We start from the raw sequence: 8,623 nt of genomic DNA on the forward strand, positions 1-8,623 counted from the left end.
GATTTTTTTAGTCTTTTATGTGACAACAGAATTATTGATCGAGTTGTGGAAGAAACTAATCGCTTTGCTGAACAAACTGGAGAAAGAGATTGTATGTGGCGCCCTGTAACAAAGGCAGAAATTTATGTGTTTTTCACCTTGAAAATGCTTGGGGGTATTGTGAAAATGCCAGATCAAGAAATGAACTGGTCGAAAGATGAACTACTTGAAAGACCAGTTTTTTTTGCCGAAACTGGTATCTTCAAAATAAAATTTCAAGTAAAACATTGGAAATAGATAAAAACAAAAGTTATTTCCATAATCAGCATTAAAAATACTATAAAAAAAAGCAATAAAAAAATTTGTCTAAAAAGGAAATGTTTTCTCCAAAAAAAGTCACCGGGGAAGGGGTTAAAGGTGCAGGTTTTATTGCTGCCTGTGGTTTTCCAATTAGCTGACATGTATGACACATCTGGCAAAATTCAACCACATCTTTGTGCCGTCCAGGCCAGTAAAAATGTCTTTGTATTTTAACCTGTGTTTTCCTCACCCCTAAAAGACCTCCAAGGGGTAGCTCATGCGACAGTCGCACCACCTACTGGCAAAACAATTTGATGAATCTCTGCCCATTCCTCATCTGCTTGAACATGTGATGGTCTCAATTTCTTCATTAAGACATCATTTGTTAAGTAATAACACACGGGCATGTGTTCACTTTCTTTCTCAGTTACTGTCTTTTGATATAACTGTTTTCACTCCTCGTCTTTCTGCTGTAATTTACTCAGCTTAGTGGAGCTAAAGATGCTTACATGTTTTCCTCTTTGCTCCTTCTCTGTTCCACTTATCTGATGGAAGAAAGTTTTGAATAACTGTATGTCAGCTTCCTTATTTGTGCCTTTTGATCTCTCCTGCTTCAGCTTGTTTCCTCTGTGATCTTATGATCACATAATCAGGGAAAATTCCTGGATAAACATTCTCCATGTCTTCAATTGCCTGCGTCTCCATTGGCTTTTCAACTCGAGTAGGCAGCACATCTACCAGTGGATCAGGTATATCAAATTGTACTCCTGGAGCTGAGAGTTTGTCCAATACTCTTACCACAAATTTTCCACTCTTCTCTGAACTTTCTAGCCTCACTTTACATAATTGAGCAATTTATGTCTCACCATGAATTCCTGTTACCAGTACCTTCTCTGGCAATAGACCCTCAGGAATGCATAACTCCTTATCCTTCAGCATTGCAGACTGAGATGATCTTGTGTCCCTAAATATTGTAATCTCCTTACCTGCTACTCCTGGCCTATGTGAATAAACTTTACCCTTGCATGTATATTTTTTAAGCATATCTGGCATTTCCTTCTTAATCAACCTTTGAATATCTTGTACACTCTGAGGCAGTTGTCTCACTTCCCTTGTGTTTTTTGTTACGAGTTCAACAAAACTTCCAGGCTTGTCTGGTTTTCCTACATCTGGCTTTCTCCTAGCCCACCAACACTATGATTTTGTGTGACCAACTTTACTACAATGAAACACTGGAGCTTTTTAATTTCTTTGTCCCCCTCAAGGGTTTCTTTTTCACCCTGTGGTAAGTTCTCCTTGTGATCTTCACTGAGATCTACCTTTCCCTTTCCACGTGAGGATTTCTCTTTGCCCCAATTTCTATCCCTCATAGACTGGAAGCCAAACTGTGTTTTATGGACTTGCTCATAATCATTTGCTCAGCCATTTCAGCTGCTAACCTTACTGTTTTAACTCTCTGCTCTTCCACTTGAGTTCGCACTACTTCAGACAGTGAATTTTTGAATTCCTCCGCAATACTAAGGGCATTGTAGGTTTGCTCGATTTTTAAAGCTCTTATCCATTTATCGAAATTATTCCGTTTGATCCTTTCCAACTCAATGTATGATTGACCAGGGTCCCTCCTTAGATTCCTAAAACATTGTCTTTGGCTTCTGGTACAAGCTCATATGCACTTAAAATGGCACTTTTCACCTCCTCATAGTCCCCAGATCCCTCCTCTGATAGTGATGCAAAGACCTCACTTGCCCTACCTACATATTTCATTTAGATCGACAAAACCAATGCTGCCACTGGACACTGCATTTGTTTAGCCACCTTTACAAATGAGATGAAAAAGGCTTCCACATCTTTCTAATCAAATTTAGGCAATGCTTGAACATACTTAAACAGTTCCTCACCACATTTCTGCCTATCTGGGACTTGCTCCTCCTCACTCTCTTCCTCACTAAGCCTATCATCAGCCTTTATCTCCAGCTTTTTAAGCTGACTTTCCTTTTTAAGCATCAATTTTTGAAGTTCAAAAGCTATTTCCCTCTCTTCTGCTTCTCTCTCTTTTTCCTTCTCTTCTACTTTTAACCATAACTCAAACTATTTCATTTCTGCTGCCCTTTCCTTATCTCTCACCTCTAACTCAAGCTGCTTCATTTACAATTGAACTCTTGCCATCTCTATAGATTCTGATGGTTTCTCCTGCAAATGTAAATGCTGAGCTACTGCTGTAGTTACCTCTCCTTTCCTTACAGAAGCAGGCAGGTCCAATCCCAGTTGGTCTGCTAATTCCTGCAGCTTGGACTTATTCATCTTTTGCAAAACTTCCAAAGTCACCGCATCCACTTCCAGAAAACATCTGGTGACTGAAAGAGCCATCGCTATCTCTAGCTGTCTCTCCCCAAGCAAACCAACAATGGAAATAAAGACACTAGCACCTACCACTCTGTTTAAAATCCAAGATGAGCCTCCAATCTGTTAAGGACTAGGCCAGACCACTTAAAACATTCTTAAGCAGATAGTCCAGACCATAACTTTGCAATTTGTTTCTGTGAACGTCCAGTGAAAATTACCCAGAGTAAGTTAGCAAGGTTGATTACCAGGTTTTAAAACAGACAAAAACATTATTCACAAAATTACACAACGAAACACAAAAAACAGAATAAAGAACCCCTACCAGAGCACAATTTGTCCAAACTAGATTTAATTATACTGTTTCAAATATACACAACAGTCTCAATAAGCAAACCCCCTTGAAAACAGTAAAAATGGAACAAATGCTTACAGGTTGAAGTTAGAAAGGCAGAAGGAGAGACAGGGTTTAGCAGCCTGTTTCCACACAGCTGAACACCCAACTAGTTATGGACTGAACTGCTCAGCTAGACAGCTGACCACTCCCCCTTCATTATACAGGTCACTTCTAAAACATGACCACTTCGGCCTGAAGTTTCATCTCTTTACCTATAAACAAAAGGCCTCTCAAAATCCTTTTTGAACTCTGTACCAAATTAGTCATCTTGGAGCTGGGAGGGTTTTATGACCCCTCTGGAAAAAATCAAGGACACAGTATCCTTGAGAAACGGATCAGCTTTTAGAAAAATGGGAACTCTGATGTTCAAACATATTTAAAGGTTATGTGAAATATGAGACTGTGTTAAAACCTTGTGAAAGTGTATAAGATAGTAAATAGAACAGGAAAAAAATTATATATTTGGTTGAAGTTTCTTTTGTTTTGCACTCATCAAGATACTTTGCAAGAATATAAAACAAAGGAGAAAACTAACATTTGCATTGCATGGGAGGACCATGTTGATTCATTTGCATGTTGACTCTGATTGGTAGAGCCTTTGTTTTGGAGAATACATCCGTTAATACAGATTGACAGATAACAGCCCAGTTTTGTTTAAATTGTAAAATAGGTAAGTTCAATCTGACTAGTCGGAATATTACCCTGATCAATGAACCAGCAAATTGTTTTCACTTATTTTGTTGATTTGAATCAGACTCAGAGTAGTTACGTGTTCTTTCTATCAGACAGAGAGCAGGGTCATATGTATTAAAGTGTTGCTTCCAGTACATACACGCACATCACGCTTTGAGCCTGACTAACAATTCTAAATTGATTTTCAATATAATTCCTCACACATTCAGGATTATGCACAACTGTTGTCCAATTATAGCATCACATCTAACATTAGACTGTGTTATGACTTTTGCAAGCTAAGCCTGTTTGGGTATGGTCAGTACCTTGCCTGTTGCAAACACCTAAAGAGACATGTTTGATATGATCCATTAATCTTGGGACATACAGCTTACATAGCTAGTGTCACATCAGCACTAAAATACATTGTCTGAGAATGAGCATAGTCTGAGAATTAGGGCCAGACCATTAAGGAAAGATATTTGGAAGCACTTCTGCCCTCAAAGAGTGGTAGAGGTTTGGAGCTCCCTTCAATAAATGGAAGGGGATGCAGGACCAGTTGTTAATTTTAAGTCTGAGATAGACATTTTTTTTGTTAAGGTCTAAGGGCCAAAGGCAGGTTTATGGAGAGAAGTCACAGATGAATCATGATCTCATTGAAAGGTGGAACAGGCTCGATAGACTCAATGGCCAACTCTTGTGCTGATATGTTCTTATGAAATTCAAAATCACACTATTCGTTTCTGTGATTGGCAGATGGTATTTCTACTATGCAGTTGTGTTCACCATTAAGAAGGTGCTGATGTCAAGCCAAGAAGACATTCTGCTTGTTAGAATAAGAAAAATTAATCCTGAGTACTGTTGACCTATGGCATTGTGACACGGTGGAAATGCTTCATATGTTTTCCAAGTATATCTAAACTGATTTTTAGGATTTTCTGCTTCATATGAGGAGTGACCAATGGTCTGTTGGTCTCTGTGATGGAAATCCATTGCGTTGTTCTGGTAGGAATAAGTTCAGAGCAATGGCTGTTGAATGAATAGGACACATCTTGAGGCATCAAAAACAATGGTAGAAAGACTTTTTCATTAGTGGAACAGCTGCTGGGAGCAGCTATTGGAAATGTGGGCATGCACATTCTTTGATTTGTTGACTATTAAGTTGAATATATTCAAAATTGTGCATCGTATGAAGCCAAATTTCCAATGTGCACTCTCAGCAGAGGAAGGTCACTGCTGTGAGAGTACAGTTTTGGTAAATTATCCTTTGAGTGTACACATGACAGAACAGAAAATTAACATTTACGAAACTCTTTTAAAAAAATGCAAATTAATTTGGTTTCCAGATTCAGTAAATTACTTATCTTGAAGCTGTGCAATTCAAAGTATGATTCAAGGCTTTCTTTCACTAAAGATGCTGCAATAGTCAGTGAGTTCAAGTTACAAATCTACTCTGAGACTGGCTTCATACTTAACAAGATGGATAGCAATTCTGTGAGTGATAATTCTCTGACACAAGATAGAATAAACAATTTAACAATCAATTAAGACTTTTAGTCAATGCATAGACAACGATTAGATGTTTTATGACCAGAAGCCTTGAATTGTATTGATTACAAAATACATTTCACTCCTGCTTATGGACAAAACAATGGAAGATTAGTGCTCAGATTTTCAAGTTACATAATAATTTATCTGTAATGGAAGTGTTGTTGCCTGCAGTAACGTATTAAGTGAATCGGGAAATAATATCCGAACGGTAGATTTGCCATTTCAATTAGAGGTTGAAGTGCAGTGGGCACATACTTGTCAATCCATTTAGATGGTTTAGTTTCTTCATATTGACTGACAGTCAGACTGAATAGGTAGGATTAATTCTGAGGCTGGGGGAAACAGCATCCGGATAAATTTGAGGCTGCTTCAATTGTGTTACATCAGCTGTATGTACAAAATAAATTAATGAAAAGCTCAGAAGTTCTCGTGCATTGTGCTATGCTATGTTCATGGTTTTCCAAATGAAACACAGGGGTCCTGGTGAAACTCAACATTGTAAATCGGCAGTGCTACTTCATCGAGAATCTCAACCAATGAATCTGAAACCAATAGCCAGAATTTTGAAGACACTCGCAACTAATCTTGACAGCAGCCTAGTGATCTCTGTCATTGGACTTCCCCTTTTCCCCTTTACCAATATTAGTTTGATTCTAACAACAATCACATGGATCTCCAGCATCCAATATTATTGATGTAATTAAAAATTAAGCATTCAATCACATCAAAGGCAGCAAACTAATGAAATTATTTATTTATTCAAAAGATGTGGGTGTCACTGGCTATAGTTATGCGCCATTTCGAATTTCCCTGGATGCAGTGGTGGTAAACTGTCTTCTTGAACTGCTGCAGACTTTGGAGTGCAGGAACATTCATCATGCTGCCAGAAAGAGAGGTCCATGATTTAGACCCAAAAGCAGTGAAGACACTGTGATATATTTGCAGCCTGGGGTGAAAAATGGCTTGGAGGTGAAATTGAAAGTAGAGGTGTTCCTACGTATCCACTGCATGTGTCCTTCTAGATGGTAGTAGTTGATCGAGTTGGAAGGTTCTGCTGAAGGACCCTTTGTGACTTACCATAGTACACCTCGTAGATGGTGCACTTTGCTGCTCTTGAGCATAGGTGATGATGTGGTTGAATGTTGAAGGTGGAGGATGGGTGCCAATCAAGTGGGGTACTTCATTCTGAATGATGTCAAGACTCTTGAGGGTTGCTGGAGCTACACCCATACCGGAAAGTGCAGAGTATTCCATTACCCACCTGACCTGCGCTGTCGAGAATAGAATAGAATCCAGAGAGTGTGGATACAGGCCGTTTGGTCTATCCAGTCTGCTCTGACCCTTCGAAGAGCATCCCATCCAGATACACCCCTTTACCCTATCACTGTAACCCTGCATTTCCCCATGGCAAATCTACCTAGAATGCACAACTCAGGACACTACATGGGTAATTTACCATGACTAATCCACTTAGCCTGCACATCTTTGGATTGTCAGAGTAAACCGGAGCACCTGGGGGAAACCTATGCAGACACGGTGAGAATGTGCAAACTCCACACAGACGGTCATCTCAGGCTGGTGTTGAACCCAGGTCCCTGGCGTTGTGAGGCAGCAGTGTTAATCACTGAGCCACTGTACTGTCCCAGAAAGAAACACCAAGCATTGCTGGGAATCAAACTCGGGCCTCCCGCCTGGCAGGCAAGAATTCTACCACTGAACCACCAATGCAAGCAGCACTATCTGGTGGACAGACATAATGAAGCCAGGACGTGAATTATTTGTCTCAGAATTTCCAATCACTGACCAGCTCATGTAGCCATAGTATTTATCTCGCTGGTCCAGTTCAGTTTCTGGTCAATTGTAACATCTGGGATATTGGTAGCATTTAGTAGTGGTAATGCCATTGAAGTCCCAGGATGATGATTAGGCTCACTGTTTTTGGAGATAGTCAGTCATTGCCTGCCTCTGTGTAGCACCAATGTTATTTTTCAATTATCAGCCCAAGGTTGTTGATGAAGCAGCTGAAGCATGGACCTTAGGCACAACCCTGAGGCACTCCTGGAGGTGAGATGATTGGTCTCCATCAACCACACCCATCTTCAGAGCTTCTGAGTTAACGGAGACGCATGTGTCCATATGAAGCAAGAACTGGACATCATCCAGTTTGGGCTGATAATGAAAAGTAACATTTGTGTGACAAACAGCCAGGCAATGACTATCTCCAAAAACAGAGAACCTAATCATCATCTTGGATATTCAATGGCATTGCTATCACTTCATCCCCACTATCAGTGTCCTCCATGTTACCATTGACCAGAAAGCAAACTGGACCAGCAATACGCATACTATGGGTAGATGAGCAGGTCAGAGGCTAGAAATTCTGAGGCAAGGCTGGGCAATCAGTTGAAGGAACTGAAATCCTATCTTTACTGTGAAGTCACAGTGAGTGGAATTTTGTAGTTTGTTTCAGGGGTCTTAGGGAGAGATACTAGCTAAAATAAAATAGCTTAATACTGACTATACAGAGATTCACCGAAGGGAAACTAATTACAGCTGGGTCTGAGCAAGAAGCTTTAGCATAGACATTTCTCAACTGAGATTTGGGTTTTTGTAAGGACATTGCTTGGATAAAAGACATTGTGTGAATTTGAATGTTAATAAATCTTAATAAATGTTAAAAGTACGCAGGCAGCCTCTTATGCTTGTGTTTAGACACAGACCTCAATTTGTGAAATAAATGAAAAACAAAGTCAAGATTTTACATGCCAGGCATCACTCTGGAATCTGATTTATCCAGTATAAACAGCATTTAGGATAATAACATTTCACATTTTACATCTGAATTATTTTACGCAGAGTAAAATAATGATTGAGACATATGCATCAGATTTCGGTAGAAGCCATATAATCTTAAAAAGTCTGAAAGCAAACTATATATTTAAAACTGTGTAATTTTCTTCACATTCCACAAAAATAGACAGGAGGTCCAGTTTTAAGATCCATCTTCTCCAGAAGTGTGTACTGACACCTTTGAACAGGTTGGCTAATAAATAGCTACAACTAGTTTCTCAAGACTACAGTGGTTGTTCAATATTAAGTAAGGCTTATTACACTATTAACCATCCAGCAACACCTAATTTAAAGAGGCTTGATTTTGTCACAGGGCCTTAGATATTTTCTATTCAACCTGTTCAGAAATGGCCTTATATGCTCTGGAGTGGTGGGGCTTAGGTTAGATTAGATTAGATTAAATTCCCTACAGTGTGGAAACAGGCCCTTCAGCCCAATAAATCCACACCTACCCTCCGAAGAGTAACCCACCCAGACCCATTTCCCTCTCATTAATGCACCTAACACTATGGGCAATTTAGAATGGCCAATTCA

Source organism: Chiloscyllium plagiosum, chromosome 6, assembly GCF_004010195.1.
Source record: "Chiloscyllium plagiosum isolate BGI_BamShark_2017 chromosome 6, ASM401019v2, whole genome shotgun sequence".
Lineage (NCBI taxonomy): Eukaryota > Metazoa > Chordata > Chondrichthyes > Orectolobiformes > Hemiscylliidae > Chiloscyllium > Chiloscyllium plagiosum.